This window comes from Lissotriton helveticus, chromosome 3_1 (assembly GCF_964261635.1).
Source record: "Lissotriton helveticus chromosome 3_1, aLisHel1.1, whole genome shotgun sequence".
Lineage (NCBI taxonomy): Eukaryota > Metazoa > Chordata > Amphibia > Caudata > Salamandridae > Lissotriton > Lissotriton helveticus.
This window is the reverse complement of record NC_136061.1, coordinates 1,627,465,436-1,627,481,704: the sequence shown is the minus strand read 5'-3', so window position 1 is coordinate 1,627,481,704 and position 16,269 is coordinate 1,627,465,436. Positions and strand designations below refer to the sequence as shown.

Sequence of the window (16,269 nt, the reverse complement as noted above, 5' to 3'; positions counted from 1 at the left end):
AAGATGAAACCAATTACAACCTTATGTTAACAAAAACTGACACTGGGGAGGAAGTGAAAAGGTTGCAGGAGGAAGTACTTGAGGCAGAACAGCAGAGCTGGGTCATAGCAGGAAGTGTTAAAAGAGAAGATGACATTTGCGTTTCAGCAGATGAAAGACCTGTATTGCCAGCGAGCTTGCTGTTCCCAGTGGCTAGACACTTTCATGGTCTCCCTTATATTGGAAGAGATGCAATGGTCTGATTGTTTTGACGGAACTGGTATAACCCCCAATTAAATTGATGGCTGAAGGATTGTGTCCCATGGGGAAATGTTTTGCTTGGGGCAAGATGGCCGCTGATGGACTGTAGTGAGTAGTCGCATCTCTAAGATGTGTTGCGTGCTAGCAGATAAAGGTAGGGAAGAGAACCATAGTGACATTTAGCCACATAGGAATAACAGGAGGGCCATTCAATAGAATGCATCCGGACTTCATTGAGATGCCTGTGTGTAACGGGCTGAGATATGTCCTGGTGATTGTGTGTATCTTCTCCCTTTGGGTTGAAGCTTAGCCAACCTGGAGAAATGATAGCCAAACAGCTAGGTTGTTATTGAGGAAACTTATACCCAGGTTTGGATTCCCTACTTTATTGGAGTCAGATCAAGGAACTCATTTTAATAATGAGGTCCTGAAAATGTAGAGTTCAGCATTACAAGTGGAGCAAAGACTAGTTACCAGCTGAGGCTTCATGCGCAGTCGAGCAAGTGATTGGAACATTGAAATCCAGATTGGACAAAGTACTTGCTTCAACGTCTCTAAAGTGGCCTGATGCTTTGCCCCTGGTGTTAATGAGCCTTCGCAGCATTCCTGATTCAAAAGCTAACTTTGTATGTCTATATCTTTTGCTCTTGGGTGCTCACGCTTTTCGGTGTATGTGGAGGAGATAATAGGTCCTATAATTTATAGATTTTTCATTTAAATTCCTTTCTACTCATACTCATACTCATTGGTGGTAGTGTACTTAGATAACGTTATTGTCTCCTTTGAACTCCTAATCTCATTTAATTAACTCAGACCTTAACATGGTGAATACTTGTTTATGTACAGAGTTTTAGAAGTAATTCTGTTTTATTTGGGTTTGCAGCCCTGAGGAAGACATGGCCGGCTATATGAGTAGCTCCCCTCACTTGTTGCTCTAGGTTCGCACCTTCCATCAATTCAAGCAGCCGGATTGTATCCGGATCAGATGAAGACTCCAAATAATAATTAGAATCTCCCAAAATAGTGTAGGAGCCAAAGCTGATCCCTCTTTCCAGTATGCTGCCTATTTGTGTTACAAACCACCCTCTTGGGCCAGAGGGCCTGTAAATGAGAGCTCCTCTGAAAGAGTAGTGGTGTGAAAGATTAAAACAAAACTCCAAGGCTTCGCATTCCCCTTGGTTATAGGAGTGAACGATGCCGTAATAAAGTTGTGATAGATAATTGCCAACCCCCTCTTTTTTGGGGGGATCTATTCAGCGTGTAACAGAGGTAATTGGGTGGTGTGGCTTTAACTAGGTCTGGACCAGATGAGTCATCTGTCCAGGATTCCGTATTAAATTCAACAAGAATTCCTTCTTCTTAAATTAGGGAAGAGCATTCCAGGCTATGTTTAACAAGGGACCTAGCATTGAGCAGGGCACATTTCCGAGCCAGGTGAGAAGCGTCATTTACTCCACCTGTGTTCTGCGGTCGTAAGGTCACTATTGATTCCAGCAGAAGCTCTGGCAACATGGTATTGCACCCTGGGCAAGATACTCTGCCCTGAGAGTGCATAGAATCCATGTGCAGTATACAGCACTTCTGACCTGTAGGTTTAGGATTGAGAGACTTTAGAGTTTTGCTTGAATAGTGAATAACGTCCTTACTGGGAGGAATCCGACCAGGGGGGCTGGCGCTATGTGCGGATCTAGCGCAGACGGGCTTGCCTTTGCGTGCCAGCGACGCGCCCGCTGCACGCGTCTGCTGCACGCTCGCGCCAGCGTTCCTTTAAGTAAGGTCAGGGGCATGAAGCCCGTTGACCTTGTACTACCAAAATGTCTGCCCCCAAACCCGGAAGTCCCGCAATTCGAGCGAGCAGCCTTCCCGGGATAGACAGAAGCTGGTAGGAGACTCAGTGCAAATTACAATATTACAATATTTTCTAAAAAGCAATTTTAAAAAAAATAATTAAAAACAGCTCCAACCGTTTCTAAGCACAATAGCAGCAGGGTATTAGTGCAAGCTTATGTCAGCAAAACTAGCTATCACAACGTGGGTCTCTCCCGGCTCAAGCCTCAGGAGGACTTCCCCAGTGATATATTTTTTTTTTAACTTTTGTGAGTATCTGTTTATGTAGTGAATATTGCATATCATATCATGCGCCCACCGGAGCCCGATTGTTATGGAGTACTTTGGGTGTTTCAAAACAAAAGTGTAATTTTTGCATTGTTAGGTTTATTGTTATCCAATAAAAGCTTATGTTATATAATGCTCACTATTTCCTTGAATCACAGTCGCAAGTGCGTCATTGAAGGATAATGTAAAAAATTATAGTGTTTACTTAGATTGGGTTGCTACAAAGCTTTTCACTTTCTATTTTTATTGCAACAGGTTTGCTGCTAGAGTATGTCTTTTATGCATTTTTTGGTGTCACTTGTTATCATGATTATATACATGAGCGCACGATGGCATCATGCATCATGACTAAGGCTATTTTTTAGCGTAAACCATTGATGCTTGTCACCTGCACCATGTATAATTGAAGTGTAACTGCACTGTAGTATGACTGCTGCTCTTCACTGTATTATTAAAGCTTTGGGGATATCTATCTATCAATCTACACACACAAATATATTTTTTCAGTGTAAAATTCAAAGGTTAAACTTAGTAATAGTTGGGACAAAATATTTTTCCTGTACAAAACAACTTTAAACTACACAAACTTTAAAAATTCTGAAGTTATAGTTCTAACTTTTATTTACAATTTATTCACAGCCCTCAAATTACTAAACGTAGCAGACCTTGTTACACACTCTTTTCAGCTCGCTAACCAGAAAACACTGACTAATAATGGTCTGCACTTACACTGCACAAACCTCCAGTTTGCGCCACTCCAGTCTGTCAGTTCACTGTATGTCACTTCACTGAATGCTACTCCACTATGCGATATTCCACTGTACGCTATTCTACTGTACTCCACTCCACTCTACTCTATTCCAATGATTTACAAAATCCCAAGTGAAACATTCTAGTCTTGATTTAGATTTGGTCATTGTGAGGTAGTTTTTGTTGTTTTGTTCTTTTGCAGTGAGTTTTTAATTGGCGAACAATTCACATTTGAGTAGGTTTCTATTTGTAACTTTCCTTTTCTAAGGATTTGAAGGTGGTTTGAATGGTAACTGCCATACATTCGTAAAAAGGACAAGCTTTTGGTATTTCAATCATGATGTATTTTTGAGTGGTATTTAAGTTAAATTCACGACAAAAAATAATTGCACAGCCTGATGACCACTGTCATCAGAGAAATGAACGTAATTGGAGAAGGTGCATATAAAGAAGTAGGAGAGGAAAGAGAAGGCATAAAAAAGGAGTAGTATCAGTAAGAGACAAGAATACAAGAAGTATGAGAAAGACAATGAGTATTGTAGTGAGGTGTTGTTAACATACACTTTTGAATGCACATAACATTTTAAATGTGAATACCTATTTTTACAGATGATCCACAATCACACATGCATCTAAACTATCAAATATGATACAATACAAATGACAATGCATGTGAATAAATACAGAGAAAATCTATACTGGGGGGAAATTTACTATTTTTTCACCCACCACAGTGTAGTTGCCGCAATGTGTTGCGTAAAATGTCCAAAGAGGGATAGTACCATATCTACAGGGATATAGCATTGCTCCTCTCTTCTTTTCTATTTCTGATTGCCGAGCACCACGTATACACCTTTGGGAAATAGTACAAAGGTAGCCACAGGAGTCTGGCATAGGATTTGTAGTTAAAGGATACCTTTCCATTACAAAATACCATACTTGGATTATTTTACTCTTTTCCCACTTTGTATGAGGTTTTTACAGTACCGCAGACATGCAAAGTTAGCCAACTTTGGAGAATGTAACACTTTTCTCGTTCTTTACACCTGATTCGAGGTGGTGCAATTGTGTGCACTAAGCCATGTCTACAAATGTTAGCAGATAGGGCTGTGAGTGGCTGCATGGGAATGGCTATATGCCACAAATGCGAGGCTGCCTTGATGCAGAGCACTGCCTCACAATATTTTTAGGCAACAGGTTTCTCAATGGAAGGTAAATAACATTGTCAATGTAGAGAAAGGACGTAGCAAACTTTAGAATATATGCTGACCCTAAACAGACATGTAATATTATATACTGTACAGCATTAAATGAAAATATACCAAAGCAGTAGTATATCAGAGAATTGTTTTAAATCTTTTTATTTCAGTTATGGTATATTTCTTATTTTTCTCTTATTAATTTTATATCTTCAATTAAAAAAATAACATTGTGACAGTTTGCATTACTTATGGTAATTTTGCACTTTATTAAAATGTTACTAAATCTAACCCACGATTCGTAAACATGAATGTCCTATTACTTACCGGTAATCTTCATTACTCCTGGTCCCGTTGACCTCGTCCCATTCCCACGACAGAAAAAAAGAAAAGGAGCATGCTGGGATACCCTGCCTGCTCCCTCCCACTGGGAGTACATAAGCGGTACCAGCCCAGCATGCAGCCTGAAAACACCAAGCCAACAACAGGAAGGCCGGCCGCAAGGGAGGGAGGGAGGGAAGTAAGGAATTGGACGAGGTCAACGGGACCAGGAGTAATGAAGATTACCGGTAAGTAATAGGACATTACCCCCAGGTCCCTCCTGACCTCGTCCCATTCCTTAGAAAATGGAGAATACCAAAGCAGAGAACCCGGCCTTCCGGAACCCCTCCAACAACAAGGGCACCAGACCAAAAAACAGAACCCCACAGGCCCGAACCAAGACCCCAAAGGCCAGAAGGGGACCGCCACGCAGAAGGGAGGCACAGAAGCAGAGTCAAGCCCCCAAGGGAGCAAGCAGAGGGGCCAAAACCAAGCCCCCCCCCACGACCAAAGGAAGCCCAGGAGAAGCGCACGCGCCCCAACAGAGAACGGAGCCAGGAAAGGGCAATCAACCAGCGAGAAAGCCCCCAAGGGCGAAGCCCCGGACCCAGGCCGCCAAACAACCAGGGACCAACAGGCCAACCAAGCCCAAAGGACAAGGGCAGAAAAGAACAGCCCGCACAGAGCGGACGAGCCGAAGGAACAGGAAGGAACAAAGCAGAGGGACGAACCCAACACAGCAGGGGAAGCCCCCAGCAGAACCGAAAAGAGGGCAGCAACAGGGAACCACAGAGGAACCAGGCCACAGGGCAGGACCAACCAAAGGCCAACCCCCGCAGAGACTCCGAAGAGCAGCAGCACCCAAAAGGCCAACCAACCGGGAGAAGAACCCGGCGCCCCAGAAACAACCAAGACCGGGGCAAAAACGAGGGCGCAGCCAAGAAAGACAACAAAGGCCCACACGGAACCAGGGAAACCAAAAACCCCAGAACCAGAAAGGAGGAACCGACCCCCAGGAGGAAAAAGGGAGACACCACGGAACCACCGAAGGCGAAACCCCAAAGGCAGAAGGCCAACAACAAGGCCCACAGCCCAACCACAAGAAACCAGCCGAAGAACAGGCAGGCCAGCCAGCCAGGAGGCACACAACACCGCACCACCAGGACCCAGAAGGACAGGCAAAAAGGAACCCCCAACCAGGAAGGGGCACAGGAAAGGCACAACAGCCAACCACAGCCAGACCTCCCCGAGAAAGGAGAACCAGAGGAAGGAAGCCCAGAGCCCACACAATGGACCCAGCGCCACAGCCAGCTGAAGGGAGCGGACCCAGAAAGGACCGAAGACCAACCCAGGACCGTGACAAAGCCCAAGAGAAGGAGCAGCCAGGAAAGGACCCCAGCAGGGACCAAAAAAAGGACCCAAAGTAAAGAAGGGCCCCACAGCACAAAGCCTAACATAAGCAAGCCAAGAGGCGCACCAGCGACCCCAACTCAAAGCGAACGGGATGCCAAAACAGGGACCGGAAGGCAAAACCAAGCAGAGCCCCGGCCCCCAGAGCACACGGGAAAAAAACCTCGGCACCGAAAGCAAAGGAGAGGAGCCCGAATAAGCCCAAGGCGCACCACTCAACAAGGGAGTGGGAAGGGACACCCCAGCACCAACGAGAGAGCAAAGGGCACAGGCCAAAATCAGCCCGTGTGGGAGCACAGGGCCAACGCCAGGCCCCCCCAAAGCCCCAAACCCGAAGCAAAGCCAACCACAACCCAAGGCAGAGCGAGAGGGGCGGGAAGCAGAAACCCGGCCACACACCAGGGGAGGCAGACACCCAAACCCCACAAGGAGCGAAAAGGCACGGCCAACAGGGCAGGGCACAAGAGGGGAAACAGGGCAGCAGGCAAGAAGAAACCCAAGCCAACACCACCAAAAAGGCCAAGGCCCACCAGCACGGAGGAAGGGCACAACAAACCCAACCCCCCCCGTAAACCAGGGGGAGACACCACCAGAAGGCAGACACCACGAGCACGGGGCAAGCAAAAGCACCCGAAGGGAGCAAGAAGCGCCCAACAGAGAAAACCACAGGCAGACCGGCACCCAGACAGGCACCCACCCCTCCCGAACCAACAGTAGGACAGGAACCAAGAGGCGAAAGGAAGGCGCAGAGAGGCCACACACCCGGGTAGACCGACACCCAAAACCCACCAGCAGGGAAAGGGCACAGCACAGCCAGGACCGGCAGACAGGGCGGGGCACAGGAGCCAGGCACACAAAGAACAAGTGCCCACCCAAGGCAGAGCCAACGATCCAGCCACCACCGGAGGCAACAGCGGCCAGCGAAGCAAAGCCCCAAAGCACAGGCACCAACCAGAGAAACAAGAGGGGAGAAGGAAACCACAACAGGGAAACCAAACTCTACCAGGCAGAAGGCGAGAAACAAATCCCACAACAATAGGACCCACCAGGAGCACAACCAGCCCGGCCCGGAGCTAACCCGAACCAGGACAAGGCGCCACCAGGACAGAGGAAGGGCCCAACAGCCCCCCCCAACAAGGAAACATGGGGAGGACACAGGAACCTGCCGAAAGCCAGAAGGCCCGAGCAGGGCCCAAGCAAAGCACCCGAGAGGAAGCAAGAAGCGACCAGCAGCGGACACCCCAGGAACCCGACAGGCACGTACCAGGACCGAACCCACAGGAACGCCAGGAACCAAAGGGCAGAAGGCCGCAGAAAGCGAGCCACGGCCCAGCAAGAAGACACCCCACCAGGGACGTCCAGGCAGCAGGAGGACTATAAGCCAAAGCCACAGGGAAACACAGCCGCAGAGCACAGCACAAGCAGCAAACGACCCACTCCAATCGGCAAGCACCAGAGGGAGAGGCCAGACGGCAACAGCAAAGAAATCCAGCAAGAACCCCGGAACCAGAAAGCACAGGGAGCCGCAGCAGCAGGAGAAGGACAGAACACGAGCCCGTCAAGGCCCAACCGGAACCCCCAAAACAGCACTCAGGCCAGGGGAAAAGGAAGAAAAAGCCCAATCCAAGGCACAAGGGCAAGCACACCAATGGGGCACGCCAAAGGCACACAGGAGAAAACAGAAGCGTCCCCGGAACACAAAAGAACACAGGGAATCAGGGCGCAGGCAGGGAGAGAGAACAGCCCAACCCCAAAAGAAAAAAAGGTGGAACGCACACCCCTCCAAGGGAACAAGCGCACCCAACAGGGGCGGGGCAACAGCAGAGCAGGGGGGCCCGAGCAACAGGGGACACCCCCCAGCAAAAAAGTCAGAGAACTCCAGAGCGAGCCAAAAGGAGGGGGCCAACCCGAATGAAGCAGGGGGCCCCCACCACAGGAGAAACACCCCAGAACCCGACCAAAGTCGGAACTCCAAGAGGAGGAGAAAAGGACTCCAAGGTGGCAGGAAGAACGCACCACCAGCCCACCGCTCCGACCAACAGAACACAATCCGCCGAGGAGGCACGGGGAAGGCAAACCAAGGCAGCAAGCACGCAACAGCAACCCCAGCAGCAGAAGAGCCAAGGCAGCACAGGAGACCAAGTGACCTGCAGGTACGAGCTGATGAAACAGTGCAGTAAAACAGCACACACCCCACTCAACCGGCAGGGAGACGCCCAGAGGACAACACCCACCAGCAACAGTCACGGACAACAGCAGGCAAAAGACGGAACCATGTCCAGCAAGGCCAACCCGCCCATACACAGCCCGAACCGCCACACAGTACAAAAGGACAGTGAACAGGAAAGAAACAGGGACAGCCGATACACGGCACTCACCAGGGAGGCAGGAAGAGGGCCACAACAGCACCCCCCCACCCCCAACAGACTGGCCAGGCGCCCACCAGAACACCAGCGCCGGGCAGAGAAGTTTGCCCCGCCGAGGCCAAGGCAAGACCCACACCGGCCACAGGCAGGGAGCCAAGGACCAGGCCCAGGAGGAACCTGCAAAAGAAAGACAGCAGGAAAGCCAGACAACAAAAAAGAATAAAACAGGGACCGCTACGCGGTACTCACCAGGAGGGCAGGAGGAGCGCCCCAACAGCACATCGCCCCCCAAGAAACGGCCCAGGTGCCCTCCAGGACATCAGCGCCAGGCAGAGCAGACCACACCACCGCAACATCAGGGGAAGACACCTGGGGAAGACATTCGGCAGCCAGGCAAACACACCCATCGGAAGTGGGGCACAGTGGCTGACATAGCTGAGGACACAGGCGGCTTATTGACAATTTGTGGGAGAAATTGCATTTCTAATGCAAGATTAATCTCCACATTTTAAGAGTAAATGCAATATTCAGGCAAAAATTACTCATTTTCGCCCAACGTGGGGCTCGAACCCACGACCCTGAGAGTAAGAGTCACACACTCTACCGACTGAGCTAGCCAGGCTCCCTCAAACGGAAAGCACTTGGCCAAACAAGGCGCTATTTCGCCACTGAATGTGGCCGGCATCGAGAACCCATGACTCGGGACACCAGGGAACCGAACCCCAGTCTGCCCGCAACTAACGGTGAAGTGCCGGTCCCCACATCCCTGCAAAGCACAGCCATCAATGCGAGCGAGGGCAGCGACTAAGCGGAAGAAATGGACTTTGTGTCAACATCAGCCCAGCACACACATCGGAATCCACACGTAGGGCACAGAGAGAAACAACACCGCAAAGCAGGACTCACCCGTAGCGGGGGCCGCAGCACCACGAACAAGGCCCCCACACACCCAGCCGGCTCCTGAAGCCATCCAGCGCCGTGCCGCCAACAACAGGAGCAGTGTGTCTCCCACCCGGCCAAGCTCGGGGAGATGCGCACAGGCGACCCGGAAGACCATCGGGAGACGGCGCACCAGCCGCAAAGGGCCGGCAATCCAGAACACCAGCCAGGAAGAAGCCATGCAACCCAGCAAGCCAGGCAGGCCGGGAGGCAGACACACCAGGGCATAGCACCGCAGCCCGCGAAGCCAGGCAGCCGGGCAGGGGGAGCAGAGAAGGACCAGCACGCCACCCCAGCCCAGCAGGAGCAGGCGCAGGTGCAGTAACATCACAGCATACCAGCAAACTTTCTGTCGGAGACAGAAAAAAAGAATAGGCTGCATGCTGGGCTGGTACCACTTATGTACTCCCAGTGGGAGGGAGCAGGTAGGGTATCCCAGCATGCTCCTTTTCTTTTTTTCTGTCGTGGAGATGGTCATCTCCATTTTTTAAGGAAGGGGACGAGGTCAGGAGGGACCTGCGGGTAATATATGAGCAGTGACATCAGCAAACATTGATCAGGACCTTGGACATTGTTTAAAAAATATATTTAATGGACGTTGTTGGTGTGCAAAATATCGCACCAAATTGTTTTTCATAAGTGGGTCACTACTGAGATTAATTTTGTTTGCAAATATTTGCAGCATCACGTATATAGAACAGAAATTGAATGAAATGCCAGGACATATATTTATTATATTTAATTATGAAGAAATAGGACAGAACGTTAATACACTGATGGGATCCGTTTTAGCGCATATTTTAATAGCTCAGAAAACGTGTTCATAGATAGAATGTAAACTGAGCCCCCGTGCTCTAGAATAATTGACAACGTAATTTCCTTTGTAATAAATCCAATTAATACTCTTCTAATTAGACATTAGAATAACATTGCTTGGAATTATAAACTAAAGATCAACAAAAGCTATTAGAATTAATGATGATGAACTAAAAGCAGATGGCGAGCGATTAGATCCACATGCATTTCAAAGACATTGTTTTAACAATTAAAATGGAGTAGGAAAAATGCATTAACCGCGCGTCCGCTGCAGATGATAGGACTTAAAAATATCCTTTCCACAGATAAATAATTTCCCATCTAATCTTCGCAGTCAGCCAAGCCAGCTCAGCATAATTCACGACAATGGGAAGGACAGCAATCATCCTGGTTAAGAACCTACGTTCTGCAGCACTAAATACACTTTATCAATTACTATTATTGCCAATATTCAATAGTAATAAATACATTTGTAAGCTACAGTGAAGAGTCTAATAAGTATGCGCAATGGGAGAAGAACAATGCTGATGATATATGTCACATCCATTAATCATGACAGGTTCAGCAAAGTGGCGACAGCAGTGGTGTTGGAAGGGGGTGCGGTGGGTGCAGGCCGCCGCGGGTGTCATCACTGAGGGCCGTGACAAAATGGCAAACATATATGTTGCACCGGGCACCACCTGACCTTTCTACGCCACTGATCACCAGACCAGAGAAGGAACGGTTGCATGACAGAATTCTGAAGATAAAATTATGATGGAGAGAAAATATTGTTGCAAAGATATCGAGGACCAAATTATTGAGACAGCAAGTGCATATAAGTAAGTATAGATGAACGATTCTTAATCCACATCTGCCAACCCGAAGCTATAGATTTTTTTAAGGTACGAATTTGTGGGGTTGAGTAAAGAAATACTATGCTTACTTTCACCATATTTGGTCCTCAGTATTTTTGCTGCAATATTTTGGCCCCATGATATGCTGTAGTCAATATTCTGGTGGAATAACAAAGGAACCACAGAGTATCTATCGAAAGTACTGAGCACACTGTACAAGGTTCTATTAGAAATAGGAAGCAGTATTTTACTACCAGAGTGGTCTATATCATAGGAGAACGTTTCTGGAGGCACAGCAATGTAATATGGGGAAAAAGAGGAAGAAACATGAATGAGAGAGATCTTTGCTGGAATATTCGGAAACATTTGAAAAATAGTGTGATTATTTGATCAACATACACATATCAATGATTTACTTGAGTAAGGAACTGAGCAGGGGGAAGAGAGTGACAGTGGAGAGGCTGGTAGCACTATAAACTATTTGAAAAAGTCAATTGCCACATTGGGAAGGAGATAACTGATACATAAAGTCATACAAAAAGCAATATGATGAGTAAGTGTGTGGAATAGGTCAGGAATGTTTGGACAACCTGTGGCATTGCATGTATTTGCAAAGGTTATAGAAATCATTCTATTTACAGAAAATTTACAGAGATTTAGTTCCTGATTTAGGATTTTGTGAATCGGTGGTCTGGAACAAAAGTGATGGAAAACTCATCCGCTGTATTACAAGTACATTAAGAAATAGCGGGTGGACTGAAAGGGGTTTCTCAATGGGGAAAATAGTTTTCCACATGGAGGAAAAACATACATAAAACATTCATAAAAGTGAAAGCGACATTGCACAAACGCAATGCCATTTTGACAGGGAACGTCCATAACCACGCAGTCTTTACCGCCCATATGCCTCTTCTATGCTTGTGTTTACCATGCATGCCTTTAGCAAGTATAATGGAAAGTATATCTTAGTAAGTGGTATTTTTTATGTATTTTTCTACATTTCTAAAATCTATTAATTGAAGTGATGTTAGGGATGTATAGGTAATGGGTGGGGAAATGTGTTGATTCTCAGGTAGTCCATGATACCTGAGTATTAAAAAAGTTATATATTTAAATATAATGTAATCATTTTGAAAATAAGGAGTGCAAAATCATTTCAACAACTTTAGGGATATCAGGTAAAGTGTGGGGATGTTTATTAATACTCAGCTTTCAACTATGATACCTTGATTATCATATGATAATTAAAAATGTAATACATTTAAAATTAATGTAATATTTTAAAGAATATTTATGTAAATTACTTACAAAATAGTTAAATAAAGTTTCAGGAGACGGATGTTAGGAATATAGGGGGGATGAGTAGGTATGTGTATTAAAACTCAGGTATTAAAAATGATTTAAATAAATATTAACATATTTTTCGTATGATGTTTTAATAAAATGTAATAAAAAATGTGAAAACACTACAAAAAATGACTCAATTCAAATAAAGAGAGCGACAAGGATACATATATTTTTTAAATAATGTTAATTTATAATGCTTATATGAATATTTTAAAAAAGACAACAAGTCTATTTGCAATAAATATTTTATTATAATTAATTAAAGCTATTTAAAAATATTTATAAAATACAACTTATATATTTTATTTTTCCATATACACACAACATATTTTAACCAAGTTAAAAGATATTTATTCATTTAATTAAAACATTTTCCCATGGTTTTCTATTGACTTCAATTGAAGAAATTGTTGTTTTTGCTTTTCCAGCTTTACGCAAATGAGTCTGTTTCTACAGTTGGTAGAGTGTCATTATCAAGAACAGAAGCAAACTTCGGTCACGTAAGAACAATTCAATTTACTTTGTGAGACATATTAGTAAGGAAATGTATTGCATGGAAAGATGGAGGGAGGTAGGTAGATGTTATTTAATAGAAAATTGTATATGTTTTAACAAGTTCTACATCTCCGTAAAGGTTGTTTTTGTTTGTGCACGTCTGGACAGTTGGTACTTTTCAACATAGGTTTTAAAAAAGAGAAAAAAAATTATGAAAATTACTTTTTAGAATTTAATTGAAATTAAAGCAATCTGATCAATATATTTGTGTTGTGTTTTCTAATGCTGTTCAATTTTGAAAGAACACTTTTGAAGAATAAAATCTGAATCTTTGGATTGCTTTTCTGTTTTTCTATTCAATGCATGTGGGGTTTGAATTTTTTTTTTTTTAAAGTAAATTGTTTGGGTAACTGGTTTTTGGATTGTGTTAGTTCTGTTTTTTTTTTTTGCATGGGTCCTCCGGATTTGAGAGGAACTTTTTGGATTGTTGGAATTACTTGAGACTCTCAGTGAGTGGCTTCATAAAATATCACCAAGAGTTGTAGAAACAAGACAGCTACAGGTAGGAAGTGAAAGAATGTATTAATTAGAAAAAAATTATTAAAAAATGGCAATTAAATACGTTTGTACAGTCGGGGAGGTGTTTTAGACTGCAGACTAAGATAGACACACACTTGAGAAGATCCCAAGTTTACATCCAATCGCTGACAGATGGTGGCATTCAAATCTGCTGGAATCCAAAAGAAATGCAAGAACTGAGGAGTGAGAGGTGGGGACACTTGGAAGAGTGCCAACGACCTGCAAAACACGTCTGGAGCCAGCCGGTGAGAAGAGACCCGGTGACGGGAGAGCAATCCTCTAGATGGTGGCCCCTGCTGAGTGCAGAGCTGGCTGCGCTAAAGGTGACTTAGCCCAACCCTGTAAGGAGAGCCAGGAGAGGTGTGTGATGCAGGGGAGAGAGGTCTGGGCTGATGCAGTGGAGTGATGGTCTGAGTGAGAGAGGCCCTGTGTGAAGGTGACAAATCACAAGATGGCAACTGCCTGTCAGGGGTGACAACAACCTCATTGAAGGTGACCCCTGCCTCATGCTGTGATGGAAAACTAGAAGTGAGGGGGTGCAGAGCTGTCCTGCCCTCCTGTGGGGCTACTGATTGCACAGGTAGATGCTCAGTGGCTGTGACAGACGTGGCCTGGTGGATAGGACGGAGAAGGTGCCTGATGACTGGAGCATGTCTTGTGCAGGGACTGGAATCAGACAGTGTAGTGGCTTGCTAGGTAACGGACTGCACAGAGAGGCCCTGAAAAATTGGGGTGCTGGTGGTGATGTGGGGGAATGCTGCTTGGAATGTGGATGGTGTATTTCCCAGTGGGGCGGGACAGAAGAGGAGTGATAGTGATGGTGCACCTCCCAATGGGTGTGGGTTGGTGTGTGCCCCTTGTCATTGGCCCGTGCTATTTAGATGATGGGGCAGCAAGTCGAGGATGGGGTTGTCTTCCTACATTTACTGTCCTAGTGATGGCATCTCTGGAGCATCATGGGCTATCCAAAGGCAACTAGCAACACCTCCTGGGTGGGAAAGGTGTGCCACATGGAATTCTGCAGGCCAAGACCTGAATTGCAACTGGGGGAAGCTGCTGAATGTGCCTCCTCAACCCTCCACTATGCAGAACAAACAAAACCTCATCTTCAATGCAGTGAATGCTTCCGAGAGATCCTGGAGACTAAGCACCTGATTTAAATCTTGGGGTATAGTGCTAGAGGCACTCTTATGGTCTGACACCGCGTGATGACTTTGACTACCATCATTTTGAGTGAATTTGGTGTTTTACTTTACCCTAGCATGAATGTACAATGTCCTGCATATGCCTTGTTTCTCTTGAAGGTTTCTTTCTTGTAATCTTGCAGTCTTACAGTGGGAGCTGTCACAGAGTAGAACAGCCTTGCCAAGAACAGAACGTGTGGGATGCGCATTTGAAAGCATGAGAGAGAGAGGTGTGGAAGGTACTTTTTGGTCTCAAAGTGCAGTGTTATGAGCAGTGGTGCACAACTGTGCAGTGTGTTGTACATTGAGAGAAGAAGTATGTGGTGCTATAGGCAGTGGTGCACAAATGTGCATTGTGTTGTACATTGGAAAGTATTATGAAGTTCCTACTATTGGCTTTGACATGGCCTCATGTCATCCTGAATTATGGATCTGCCTTGATTGAGCTTTTCTGCATGCACAGACAGGCCCCAAGAGTGTTTGCAAGTTGTTTGGGTTAATCACGTTCAAGGTTGTTTTCTGAGAGATTGTTTAATGTACCCTGGAAGGATGTTCAATTATCGTAACGAACCGCGCTCGCAATCTTACTCCATATATCGGTAAGATTGCGAGTGCGGTTCGTTACGATAATTGAACAGCCCGGCTGTTTACCAGCATAGAACGCTCACTTTTACTTCCCATTTACAGGTTATCAACCCAAGAGGAAACAAGACCTTATTATCATTAGGGTCCGTACCTATTTAGGTAAGCCTCGCCGTAATTTGAGCACATTCTAGCACCGGCACTTATACTTGAGCACCGCAGCTTTAATAGCCATAATTGCTCGGTTTTTCCTTAGGTACAGACCGATCTTCACTCCCATGGTCACGACGTGGACGGCATTGCCCCCCATTCGTGGTAAGCCATACTTGTCCAAACGGCTGATTAAAACTTTTAGACACGTTCGTTCCCTGTGAATCCTTACCGTGTACATTAAGAATTCCCTACTCGTGCATCGTGACTCTATACGCACACCATGTTCCTGTAATCACTTAAATTGCTACGGCTTGATTAAACACGTCATAAACGAACTCGACCACCGATAATCACTCCACAACGCGTCTCTACGCTCTCCCTTTAACATAAAAATCTGGCATCTTCGAATACACCCGCTATTATCACCTTGCGCTACATGTTCAGTATTTACGGTTCTATCACGTTTACAGCGTTCACACCCACCCACCACTAATGCTTGGTTGGGACTGCATTGGATAAAGGTTTTCTTCACATATGTTCTTACTAATTTTTAAATACACACCTCATGTGGTGCATGACATATCAATCCCTTTCTATGTATTTCCTATGTTTTTTTCTCCTTGCTTTAGAGGTAGTCTCATTCATGGGCTCCGGGTAACCATTGTCCCTCTCTCCCTTCCCTCCTTAGGCCATTAAGGCTATCTTTAGGCATAACCTCATGTCCTGATGATGATTCGCATGATCTAAAAAGCGAATCGAAACGCCGTCGACACCCTTTTTAACACCTTATTCTATATGAAAGATGGTAATAGGAATGTAAAGGTGTTATGGTTTACTGTCTTGTAATACTTCGCCAGAATTGAATTGGAAGTGTTACAAACCAACCGCTTTTTGCCTAAAAAAAACCTTGTGTTTTGTTTGTATGTATATGTCTTAG

General features: G+C 45.7%; 1 non-coding gene across 1 annotated transcript; it reads right to left on the bottom strand.

The window, feature by feature from the left end:
* Positions 1–8,950: 8,950 nt before the first annotated feature.
* On the bottom strand, positions 8,951–9,023 carry TRNAK-CUU (transfer RNA lysine (anticodon CUU)). Its single transcript has one exon. It is a non-coding gene; the product is annotated as a tRNA-Lys (tRNA).
* Positions 9,024–16,269: the final 7,246 nt, after the last annotated feature.